Source organism: Drosophila yakuba, unplaced genomic scaffold (assembly GCF_016746365.2).
Source record: "Drosophila yakuba strain Tai18E2 unplaced genomic scaffold, Prin_Dyak_Tai18E2_2.1 Segkk4_quiver_pilon_scaf, whole genome shotgun sequence".
NCBI lineage: Eukaryota > Metazoa > Arthropoda > Insecta > Diptera > Drosophilidae > Drosophila > Drosophila yakuba.
In genome coordinates this window covers 984,442-998,395 of record NW_025048816.1, presented here as the reverse complement: position 1 = coordinate 998,395, position 13,954 = coordinate 984,442, and positions in this window count along the sequence as shown.

The window sequence follows — 13,954 nt, the reverse complement described above, 5'->3', positions numbered from 1 at the left end:
CATTTTGGAATCTGCGCACTGTCAACCAGTAAAAGCCATGAGTTTGTGTCATTCCTGACCTCTTATGGGATCATCTAAGTGTTTACTGGAGTCTATTCGCCGCAAAGCAATTCGGCCGAGCGAGTCAATCGATCTATTAACGCGGCTTTGCGTTCCTACATCCGATCGGACCAACGGGATTGGGACCAATATATAAGCAGTATAAACTGTTCCCTGCGTAATAACATACACCATTCGATTGGACAGTCACCCTATATGGTAGTGTATGGCCAACACATGGTCACTAATGGAAAGGATTATAACGTTCTTCTAACGTCCTTTGCCTGCTGGAGGATAATACGGCACAAGTAAGGCGGCCCGATGAGTTCGACAAAATTCGTTTAAGCATTCATCGCCACATGGAAAAGGCTTATGTGCAGAATAAGAAAGTATATGACCTTCGCAACCGACCACGATGTTTTCAACAAGGACAGCTGGTAATTAAGCGGAACTTTTCGATAAGCAAACTGGCAGATCATTTCAACGCCAAATTAGCACCCATAGATGATAAGGCAAGAGTAAAAAAACGAATAGGAACCGCGTTGTACTTATTGGAGGACCTAAACGACAGAGAACTTGGCACTTTTCACGCCAAAGACAAACAAAATGTAAACCCAGAGTTGTGAAGAACAAAAGAATAGAAATAAAGATTCAGTCGGAAAATAGAAAGCAAAAAGATCAGACGTTCAATTCTTTAATAAATTCAATTCAACTACCAAGATCGAAATCACACAAACGAAATCACTCCCCCATAACCTCAATCAAATCCACAAGGACCTACTAATTATAACTCGCGCACCCCATGCAGCTGCGACTATGGCGCGGACAACGCTTTTCCATGGCCGCATTCCATGTGCGGATCATCAGCGGATCAACTAATGGACGCCGCATTCCACGTGCGGATCATCATATCGGACTCCGCCTTTACGTGCGCATCATCTATACGGAATCTGCTTACAACGCGCTGATCGCAACACCCCCTGCAATATGTCTGCGGCATGTGATCAACTGATCAAAGCTCTGTTTCGTTTCGAATGACTTAAATGTTGAAATTCAATTAAATTTTGGTAGCATTCGGTTTAAGGTTAAAAGTTGTTTAAGCCGAACATTAGATGTAGCTTTAACGTGTACATATGGTTGGACTTCGATCCTGTAGAGAACATTTGTTCATAAAATCTCTATTAAGGCATAAATAGATCTAAAATCGGACGTCATCAGGCCTGCTGACTTCGTGGGATCTTTCGTAAGCACGGCATAGCCGAGATTACTATTATGTTTCCTCCAGAAACTCGCGTCAGACAAAATACACGTAGCTTGAATATTGACGTGAAAATAGCCAATATCGATTAGAATTAAGTGATTTGAATACATTTTTGTATAGTAGTGATAGTTTTGAAGCAACGATTTAAATTTGAAAATCAATGAAGAACACTTTTATTTTATTTTTATTATTACTAAGTTTCTATAATGTATTCAACGATTAATAATTAAATGGAGATAAATATGATTCAGTAAATATATAGAAGGTCGCCTGAGGAAGAACCGGTTTACAACAAAGGGGAATCTATGGCTGATTTTAACATAATTCCAGGAGGGCGGGTATAGACCGGAAGAAACCAATTCTAATTCTTTCACTGCTAGCTGAGCTACCTTTCTTTCCGTCTGCATCTATAACTTCCCATCCGCCTTTCATATTGCCTCTGTCTACATATTGGTAATGTGACGACAGCGATTCAAGAGTCAAAACAACCCAGCCCTGAACCTAGCCGACAAGTAAGTTAGACGAGAAGACTCTCGGGCGTAGATAAACAGTCGTGTTCGTTACACTCCCCAGGAAAAGGTTTGCCAGTACACATATGGAACCACATAAAATCTCACCAGGAAACGGTGGGCCAGTTCAAATATGCAACCAAGTGAAAGCTCCCCAGGAAATAGTGGACTAGTTCACGTACGGAACCTAGTAAAAGATCCCTAAGCAGTGGAAGACGGAGGCAGGTTGGCCGGATGTAACCATGTCAGGGCAACGACCAACACCTCCGGGTATTATTTGTTTTTTTTTTGGGCTTAAATACCGGAAGAACTTTTGACTGAGGAGAAACTAATAAAGGAGAAATTATTGGCGTAACAGCCCCCAACTTACCTATGCTACTATATCAAGTCGTAATCAGCAACGTTCACTGTAGCTCGTGTTATATATTTAGCTCCATAACAGGCAGATCACCGAAAATAATTCTTAAATAAAGAAACCCAAATACAGAACGAAATTGTTGTTTCCACCATCCACCGGCATAGTAACCCGTTCGTGCACACAAGAAGCCATACCGTGCGGGAGGCACCCCCGACTATATGAGGCATTTAATCTTGACAACTTAAAAAACCAGCCGGAGGAGGTAGGACACTTGACCGATCAGGTTGGCAACACAATGGATGAAGCAACCGGAGGGATGGATTTACCACTAGGACCTCGTAGGGGTCGCTCCAGCATGCTTCCGCGGTACCAGGCAAGTTCGGAAGACCGGTCGAATACTGCCGACAGGAACTCATGGATTTAGTGAGACAAAGTAGAGATACGGAATTGGAAATGAGCGCTGAAATAAACGCTCTGAAGAAGAAAGTGGCTGGGTTGCAAACCGCACAAACCTTTACGGAATGGCACCACCACCTGGACTACCCAGAAACCCTACGGATAGCTTTCTAAGGAATCTAAACACCCCGACACCACAATAAGTGTCGCAAGAGTGTTTTGACAGCCAGATGCATCGATTGAGGGAGCCCAGAAGAACGGCCACTCCACAGCACCAATTTCACCCCGAGTTAGTCTAACGTTTCAAGCTCCAGTACAAATGTTCGGTTAGGTGAATGGAACTTAAAATTTGACGGAACCGGCCGCGGTATGACCGTTGAAAGTTTTTTATTTTGTGTGGAAAGGTTACAAGAGTTATATGGAATAAGTCGACGGCAAGTTTTCAAAAAATATCATAGTCTGCTGGTCGGCGCACCAAGCAAGTGGTATTAACAACTAATGGCGGATCGAGCTGAAGATTACGATTTTTATTAATATTCGCTTACCAGGGCAATGAAAATGGCTTTTTCCGCACCTGGAAGTGACTTAATAAAGGTCAAAAAATTGATGGAGAGGAAACAAGGCTATAACGAGTCCTTCAGCGATTAGGTCTCCGACATGCACAGCTTGCACTTTAAATTGATATACAAGATGGCCGAAAATAAATTATTAGAGCTTTTAAAGGACACCATGAACTCCCAATTGGGTGGTTTATTGTTGACGTCCCCAATAAGATCTCTGGCTGAGCTTTAAAAGGAGGGGTTCAGAAAACCGATGCGTACAACCCCAGTAAATGATATCCAACGCTCAGACGTGCGAGGACGTATTCCCGATGGTGTCCTTGTAGAAGAATTCCAACGCAAGCCGAAAGACTGCCGGGAGTCCAACAGAACAACGCCTCTGTGCAAAAACCCTTTGCACGATAAGATTTGATATGTGAGTGGATACGCAGTGGATTTCGCAAACAAAAATCCATGCACGTCTCGATACCATGAGTCCACTGGTCGTTTTTGCCAGAAGTCAGGTAATGACGATAAACACACGGGATTTCGAAGGAGTCCGCCAAAAAAAAGACCGGGAATTCGTCATACCCATAAATTACCTCAAGCTCAAGCAAATTAACTGATCACATAAGAACGCAAAACAACAAGAGCAGGAATATGCATTAACCCGATATTGCATTTTCAACAGCGCCCAGGAAGAGGATAACATCTCATGGAACGCTCACAGAATACAAATACTTTATGAAAACATAACCGGACACCGACGCTTTAGACAGAATGTCGCGGACACGAAGATGAGCGTACAACAAGACATCACTAAGGGTGATGAAGTAAAATTACTGGCAATACTAGATACGCGTCCTAGTACTAATTGTATTGGAAAACAAGAGAGAACGCTATAGTCGAGTTCCCCGTCTATCTGATACCCGTTACTCAGCTAGTGAAAGTGCGAAGGAGGTCTTCAACACTGACAGTTTTCGGCGGTTTGTGGGGGTTAGAGTGGGCGTGGCAAAAAATTTTTTAAATCGATAGAAATTTACAAGACTGATACAAAAATGAAAAAATATCATAGCATTTTTCAAAAGTGTGGGCGTGGCAGCTTTGGGCGGTATGTGGGCGTTAGATCGGGCGTAACAAAAAGTTTTTTGACAAATCGATAGAAATTTACAAGACTAATACAAATATGAAAAAATATCAAAACATTTTTAAAAAGTGTGAGCGTGGCAGCTTTGGTCGGTTTGTGGGCGTTAGAGTGGGCGTGGCAAAAAGTTTTTTTCCAAATCGATAGAAATTTACAAGACCAATACATAAATGAAAGAATATCAAAACATTTTCAAAAGTGTGGGCGTGGCAGTTTTGGGCGGTTTGTGGGCGTGGCAACATGATTCGACAAGCTTGCGCTGCGTCTATGTCTCTGGAGTCTGTATGCTTAATCTCAACTTTCTAGCTTTTGTAGTTCGACGTTCATACGGACAGACAGACGGACGGACAGACGGACGGACAGACGGACATGGCCAAATCGACTCGGCTATTGATCCTGATCAAGAATATATATACTTTATATGGTCGGAAACGCTTCCTTCTGCCTGTTACATACTTTTCAACGAATCTAGTATACCCTTTTACTCTACGAGTAACGGGTATAATTACCAGAAGCATTCTTGTAAAAAAATAAAAAAAACTGATCACAACCAATAACATGTGTCTTTACGTTAATACGCATAGCCCGGCCAGCGCAGTAAGCTGAGTATGGTGGGTCGAAGTCCCAGGTTTAAGGGCGCCTGTTTAGAACAGCGAAGGAAAATCAACTAAAAGAATAGTATACGATTTTCTTTTGTTCCATGCGTAAGCGCAGCGATAACTTCGAGCCTGTTACGTACAGTAACTGTAAAGCCTGTAAAGCGATAACTAAAGCGATTACAGGTAATTGATGGGCAGCATTACCATTTTTGTCTAGGATAAGTGATTAACATTTCCTAACGCGAGATCACCCGAAATGCAACTCTGCTGCTGTTAAAAGCTTACCGCCTTTATTGTCGGCGTCAGTTCGGTCTCTTCTTATACTGCTCTGAAGGAAGAAAGACGTATAACGTAGTGCTTGTGCGAAACTAATTAAATCCACGTGTTCAACTAAGTCAAGTGCAAATCGTAAAGACCAGCTAAAGCACCGATTCAGACAGAATCTGGTGGTTCTTATTTTCAACTGAATCAGGTATGTGGATTCTGTACAGTTTGGGATCAGCCTTCTAATTAAGGTTATCAATGGACACAGGCATTGAATTTCAAATCTGGACACAAGTGAGGTTCAGCATACACCCTCGGCGGTCCCCCGCCGAAACCCCCTCGTCAATCAGAGACTTAAGTGTCGCCTCAGCAAGTGCCGCGAAGACCCCTCTTGACATCTGAGACTTAGACAACACTTATAAGTATTGGTATCGAACGGCACTTGGAATGCTGAGTCGCTACAACATCGGGGTTGACCCGATACCCCTCGAACCACAGAACTGCATCCGCTCCAATTCCACCCTTTGGACCAGATCAGCACTTTAAGTAACAATATGTAAACCCAGAGTTGTGAAGAACAAAAGAATTGAAATAAATATTCAGTCGGAAAATAGAAAGCAAAAAGATCAGACGTTCAATTCTTTAAAAAATTCAATTCAACTACCAAGATCGAAATCACACACCAACTCCCCCATAACCTCCATCAAATCCACAAGGACCTACTAATCATAACTCGCGCACCCCATGCAGCTGCGACTATGGCGCGGACAACGCTATTCCATGGCCGCATTCCATGTGCGGATCATCAGCGGATCAACTAATGGACGCCGCATTCCACGTGCGGATCATCATATCGGACTCCGCCTTTACGTGCGCATCATCTATACGGAATCTGCTTACAACGCGCTGATCGCAACACCCCCTGCAATATGTCTGCAGCATGTGATCAACTGATCAAAGCTCTGTTTCCTTTCGAATGACTTAAATGTTCAATTAAATTTTGGTAGCATTCGGTTTAAGGTTAAAAGTTGTTTAAGCCGAACATTAGATGTAGCTTTAACGTGTACATATGGTTGGACTTCGATCCTGTAGAGAACATTTGTTCATAAAATCTCTATTAAGGCATAAATAGACCTAAAATCGGACGTCATCAGGCCTGCTGACTTCGTGGGATCTTTCGTAAGTACGGCATAGCCGAGATTACTATTATGTTTCCTCCAGAAACTCGCGTCAGACAAAATACACGTAGCTTGAATATTGACGTGAAAATAGCCAATATCGATTAGAATTAAGTGATTTGAATACATTTTTGTATAGTAGTGATAGTTTTGAAGCAACGATTTAAATTTGAAAATCAATGAAGAACACTTTTATTTTATTTTTATTATTACTAAGTTTCTATAATGTATTCAACGATTAATAATTAAATGGAGATAAATATGATTCAGTAAATATATAGAAGGTCGCCTGAGGGAGGAACGGTTTACAACAAAGGGGAATCTATGGCTGATTTTAACATAATTCCAGGAGGGCGGGTATAGACCGGAAGAAACCACCATCTAATTCTTTCACTGCTAGCTGAGCTACCTTTCTTTCCGTCTGCATCTATAACTTCCCATCCGCCTTTCATATTGCCTCTGTCTACATATTGGTAATGTGACGACTGCGATTCAAGAGTCAAAACAACCCAGCCCTGAACCTAGCCGACAAGTAAGTTAGACGAGAAGACTCTCGGGCGTAGATAAACAGTCGTGTTCGTTACACTCCCCAGGACAAGGTTTGCCAGTACACATATGGAACCACATAAAATCTCACCAGGAAACGGTGGGCCAGTTCAAATATGCAACCAAGGGAAAGCTCCCCAGGAAATAGTGGACTAGTTCACGTACGGAACCTAGTAAAAGATTCCTAAGCAGTGGAAGACGGAGGCAGGTTGGCCGGATGTAACCATGTCAGGGCAACGACCAACACCTCCGGGTATTATTTGTTTTTTTTTTGGGCTTAAATACCGGAAGAACTTTTGACTGAGGAGAAACTAATAAAGGAGAAATTATTGGCGTAACAGCCCCCAACTTACCTATGCTACTATATCAAGTCGTAATCAGCAACGTTCACTGTAGCTCGTGTTATATATTTAGCTCCATAACAGGCAGATCACCGAAAATAATTCTTAAATAAAGAAACCCAAATACAGAACGAAATTGTTGTTTCCACCATCCACCGGCATAGTAACCCGTTCGTGCACACAAGAAGCCATACCGTGCGGGAGGCACCCCCGACTATATGAGGCATTTAATCTTGACAACTTAAAAAACCAGCCGGAGGAGGTAGGACACTTGACCGATCAGGTTGGCAACACAATGGATGAAGCAACCGGAGGGATGGATTTACCACTAGGACCTCGTAGGGGTCGCTCCAGCATGCTTCCGCGATACCAGGCAAGTTCGGAAGACCGGTCGAATACTGCCGACAGGAGCTCATGGATTTAGTGAGACAAAGTAGAGATACGGAATTGGAAATGAGCGCTCAAATAAACGCTTTGAAGAAGAAAGTGGCTGGGTTGCAAACCGCACAAACCTTTACGGAATGGCACCACCACCTGGACTACCCAGAAACCCTACGGATAGCTTTCTAAGGCATCAAAACACCCCGACACCACAATAAGTGTCGCAAGAGTGTTTTGACAGCCAGATGCATCGATTGAGGGAGCCCAGAAGAACGGCCACTCCACAGCACCAATTTCACCCCGAGTTAGTCTAACGTTTCAAGCTCCAGTACAAATGTTCGGTTAGATGAATGGAACTTAAAATTTGACGGAACCGGCCGCGGTATGACCTTTGAAAGTTTTTTATTTTGTGTGGAAAGGTTACAAGAGTTATATGGAATAAGTCGACGGCAAGTTTTCAAAAAATATCATAGTCTGCTGGTCGGCGCACCAAGCAAGTGGTATTAACAACTAATGGCGGATCGAGCTGAAGATTACGATTTTTATTAATATTCGCTTACCAGGGCAATGAAAATGGCTTTTTCCGCACCTGGAAGTGACTTTATAAAGGTCAAAAAATTGATGGAGAGGAAACAAGGCTATAACGAGTCCTTCAGCGATTAGGTCTCCGACATGCACAACTTGCACTTTAAATTGATATACAAGATGGCCGAAAATAAATTATTAGAGCTTTTAAAGGACACCATGAACTCCCAATTGGGTGGTTTATTGTTGACGTCCCCAATAAGATCTCTGGCTGAGCTTAAAAAGGAGGGGTTCAGAAAACCGATGCGTACAACCCCAGTAAATGATATCCAACGCTCAGACGTGCGAGGACGTATTCCCGATGGTGTCCTTGTAGAAGAATTCCAACGCAAGCCGGAAGACTGCAGGGAGTCCAACAGAACAACGCCTGTGTGCAGAAACCCTTTGCACGATAAGATTTGATATGTGAGTGGATACGCAGTGGATTTCTACCGCAACACCTCGCAAACAAAAATCCATGCACGTCTCGATTCCATGAGTCCACTGGTCGTTTTTGCCAGAAGTCAGGTAATGACGATAAACACACGGGATTTCGAAGGAGTCCGCCAAAAAAAAGACCGGGAATTCGTCATACCCATAAATTACCTCAAGCTCAAGCAAATTAACTGATCACATAAGAACGCAAAACAACAAGAGCAGGAATATGCATTAACCCGATATTGCATTTTCAACAGCGCCCAGGAAGAGGATAACATCTCATGGAACGCTCACAGAATACAAATACTTTATGAAAACATAACCGGACACCGACGCTTTAGACAGAATGTCGCGGACACGAAGATGAGCGTACAACAAGACATCACTAAGGGTGATGAAGTAAAATTACTGGCAATACTAGATACGCGTCCTAGTACTAATTGTATTGGAAAACAAGAGAGAACGCTATAGTCGAGTTCCCCGTCTATCTGATACCCGTTACTCAGCTAGTGAAAGTGCGAAGGAGGTCTTCAACACTGACAGTTTTCGGCGGTTTGTGGGGGTTAGAGTGGGCGTGGCAAAAAATTTTTTAAATCGATAGAAATTTACAAGACTGATACAAAAATGAAAAAATATCATAGCATTTTTCAAAAGTGTGGGCGTGGCAGCTTTGGGCGGTATGTGGGCGTTAGATCGGGCGTAACAAAAAGTTTTTTGACAAATCGATAGAAATTTACAAGACTAATACAAATATGAAAAAATATCAAAACATTTTTAAAAAGTGTGAGCGTGGCAGCTTTGGTCGGTTTGTGGGCGTTAGAGTGGGCGTGGCAAAAAGTTTTTTTCCAAATCGATAGAAATTTACAAGACCAATACATAAATGAAAGAATATCAAAACATTTTCAAAAGTGTGGGCGTGGCAGTTTTGGGCGGTTTGTGGGCGTGGCAACATGATTCGACAAGCTTGCGCTGCGTCTATGTCTCTGGAGTCTGTATGCTTAATCTCAACTTTCTAGCTTTTGTAGTTCGACGTTCATACGGACAGACAGACGGACGGACAGACGGACGGACAGACGGACATGGCCAAATCGACTCGGCTATTGATCCTGATCAAGAATATATATACTTTATATGGTCGGAAACGCTTCCTTCTGCCTGTTACATACTTTTCAACGAATCTAGTATACCCTTTTACTCTACGAGTAACGGGTATAATTACCAGAAGCATTCTTGTAAAAAAATAAAAAAAACTGATCACAACCAATAACATGTGTCTTTACGTTAATACGCATAGCCCGGCCAGCGCAGTAAGCTGAGTATGGTGGGTCGAAGTCCCAGGTTTAAGGGCGCCTGTTTAGAACAGCGAAGGAAAATCAACTAAAAGAATAGTATACGATTTTCTTTTGTTCCATGCGTAAGCGCAGCGATAACTTCGAGCCTGTTACGTACAGTAACTGTAAAGCCTGTAAAGCGATAACTAAAGCGATTACAGGTAATTGATGGGCAGCATTACCATTTTTGTCTAGGATAAGTGATTAACATTTCCTAACGCGAAATCACCCGAAATGCAACTCTGCTGCTGTTAAAAGCTTACCGCCTTTATTGTCGGCGTCAGTTCGGTCTCTTCTTATACTGCTCTGAAGGAAGAAAGACGTATAACGTAGTGCTTGTGCGAAACTAATTAAATCCACGTGTTCAACTAAGTCAAGTGCAAATCGTAAAGACCAGCTAAAGCACCGATTCAGACAGAATCTGGTGGTTCTTATTTTCAACTGAATCAGGTATGTGGATTCTGTACAGTTTGGGATCAGCCTTCTAATTAAGGTTATCAATGGACACAGGCATTGAATTTCAAATCTGGACACAAGTGAGGTTCAGCATACACCCTCGGCGGTCCCCCGCCGAAACCCCCTCGTCAATCAGAGACTTAAGTGTCGCCTCAGCAAGTGCCGCGAAGACCCCTCTTGACATCTGAGACTTAGACAACACTTATAAGTATTGGTATCGAACGGCACTTGGAATGCTGAGTCGCTACAACATCGGGGTTGACCCGATACCCCTCGAACCACAGAACTGCATCCGCTCCAATTCCACCCTTTGGACCAGATCAGCACTTTAAGTAACAATATGTAAACCCAGAGTTGTGAAGAACAAAAGAATTGAAATAAAGATTCAGTCGGAAAATAGAAAGCAAAAAGATCAGACGTTCAATTCTTTAAAAAATTCAATTCAACTACCAAGATCGAAATCACACACCAACTCCCCCATAACCTCCATCAAATCCACAAGGACCTACTAATCATAACTCGCGCACCCCATGCAGCTGCGACTATGGCGCGGACAACGCTATTCCATGGCCGCATTCCATGTGCGGATCATCAGCGGATCAACTAATGGACGCCGCATTCCACGTGCGGATCATCATATCGGACTCCGCCTTTACGTGCGCATCATCTATACGGAATCTGCTTACAACGCGCTGATCGCAACACCCCCTGCAATATGTCTGCAGCATGTGATCAACTGATCAAAGCTCTGTTTCCTTTCGAATGACTTAAATGTTCAATTAAATTTTGGTAGCATTCGGTTTAAGGTTAAAAGTTGTTTAAGCCGAACATTAGATGTAGCTTTAACGTGTACATATGGTTGGACTTCGATCCTGTAGAGAACATTTGTTCATAAAATCTCTATTAAGGCATAAATAGACCTAAAATCGGACGTCATCAGGCCTGCTGACTTCGTGGGATCTTTCGTAAGTACGGCATAGCCGAGATTACTATTATGTTTCCTCCAGAAACTCGCGTCAGACAAAATACACGTAGCTTGAATATTGACGTGAAAATAGCCAATATCGATTAGAATTAAGTGATTTGAATACATTTTTGTATAGTAGTGATAGTTTTGAAGCAACGATTTAAATTTAAAAATCAATGAAGAACACTTTTATTTTATTTTTATTATTACTAAGTTTCTATAATGTATTCAACGATTAATAATTAAATGGAGATAAATATGATTCAGTAAATATATAGAAGGTCGCCTGAGGGAGGAACGGTTTACAACAAAGGGGAATCTATGGCTGATTTTAACATAATTCCAGGAGGGCGGGTATAGACCGGAAGAAACCACCATCTAATTCTTTCACTGCTAGCTGAGCTACCTTTCTTTCCGTCTGCATCTATAACTTCCCATCCGCCTTTCATATTGCCTCTGTCTACATATTGGTAATGTGACGACTGCGATTCAAGAGTCAAAACAACCCAGCCCTGAACCTAGCCGACAAGTAAGTTAGATGAGAAGACTCTCGGGCGTAGATAAACAGTCGTGTTCGTTACACTCCCCAGGACAAGGTTTGCCAGTACACATATGGAACCACATAAAATCTCACCAGGAAACGGTGGGCCAGTTCAAATATGCAACCAAGTGAAAGCTCCCCAGGAAATAGTGGACTAGTTCACGTACGGAACCTAGTAAAAGATTCCTAAGCAGTGGAAGACGGAGGCAGGTTGGCCGGATGTAACCATGTCAGGGCAACGACCAACACCTCCGGGTATTATTTGTTTTTTTTTTGGGCTTAAATACCGGAAGAACTTTTGACTGAGGAGAAACTAATAAAGGAGAAATTATTGGCGTAACAGCCCCCAACTTACCTATGCTACTATATCAAGTCGTAATCAGCAACGTTCACTGTAGCTCGTGTTATATATTTAGCTCCATAACAGGCAGATCACCGAAAATAATTCTTAAATAAAGAAACCCAAATACAGAACGAAATTGTTGTTTCCACCATCCACCGGCATAGTAACCCGTTCGTGCACACAAGAAGCCATGCACCGCGAACATACCGTGCGGGAGGCACCCCCGACTATATGAGGCATTTAATCAAGTGAGTCTTGACAACTTAAAAAACCAGCCGGAGGAGGTAGGACACTTGACCGATCAGGTTGGCAACACAATGGATGAAGCAACCGGAGGGATGGATTTACCACTAGGACCTCGTAGGGGTCGCTCCAGCATGCTTCCGCGGTACCAGGCAAGTTCGGAAGACCGGTCGAATACTGCCGACAGGAACTCATGGATTTAGTGAGACAAAGTAGAGATACGGAATTGGAAATGAGCGCTGAAATAAACGCTCTGAAGAAGAAAGTGGCTGGGTTGCAAACCGCACAAACCTTTACGGAATGGCACCACCACCTGGACTACCCAGAAACCCTACGGATAGCTTTCTAAGGAATCTAAACACCCCGACACCACAATAAGTGTCGCAAGAGTGTTTTGACAGCCAGATGCATCGATTGAGGGAGCCCAGAAGAACGGCCACTCCACAGCACCAATTTCACCCCGAGTTAGTCTAACGTTTCAAGCTCCAGTACAAATGTTCGGTTAGGTGAATGGAACTTAAAATTTGACGGAACCGGCCGCGGTATGACCGTTGAAAGTTTTTTATTTTGTGTGGAAAGGTTACAAGAGTTATATGGAATAAGTCGACGGCAAGTTTTCAAAAAATATCATAGTCTGCTGGTCGGCGCACCAAGCAAGTGGTATTAACAACTAATGGCGGATCGAGCTGAAGATTACGATTTTTATTAATATTCGCTTACCAGGGCAATGAAAATGGCTTTTTCCGCACCTGGAAGTGACTTAATAAAGGTCAAAAAATTGATGGAGAGGAAACAAGGCTATAACGAGTCCTTCAGCGATTAGGTCTCCGACATGCACAACTTGCACTTTAAATTGATATACAAGATGGCCGAAAATAAATTATTAGAGCTTTTAAAGGACACCATGAACTCCCAATTGGGTGGTTTATTGTTGACGTCCCCAATAAGATCTCTGGCTGAGCTTTAAAAGGAGGGGTTCAGAAAACCGATGCGTACAACCCCAGTAAATGATATCCAACGCTCAGACGTGCGAGGACGTATTCCCGATGGTGTCCTTGTAGAAGAATTCCAACGCAAGCCGAAAGACTGCCGGGAGTCCAACAGAACAACGCCTCTGTGCAAAAACCCTTTGCACGATAAGATTTGATATGTGAGTGGATACGCAGTGGATTTCTACCGCAACACCTCGCAAACAAAAATCCATGCACGTCTCGATACCATGAGTCCACTGGTCGTTTTTGCCAGAAGTCAGGTAATGACGATAAACACACGGGATTTCGAAGGAGTCCGCCAAAAAAAAGACCGGGAATTCGTCATACCCATAAATTACCTCAAGCTCGCACTGCATTAACCCGATATTGCATTTTCAACAGCGCCCAGGAAGAGGATAACATCTCATGGAACGCTCACAGAATACAAATACTTTATGAAAACATAACCGGACACCGACGCATTAGACAGAATGTCGCGCACACGAAGATGAGCGTACAACAAGACATCACTAAGGGTGATGAAG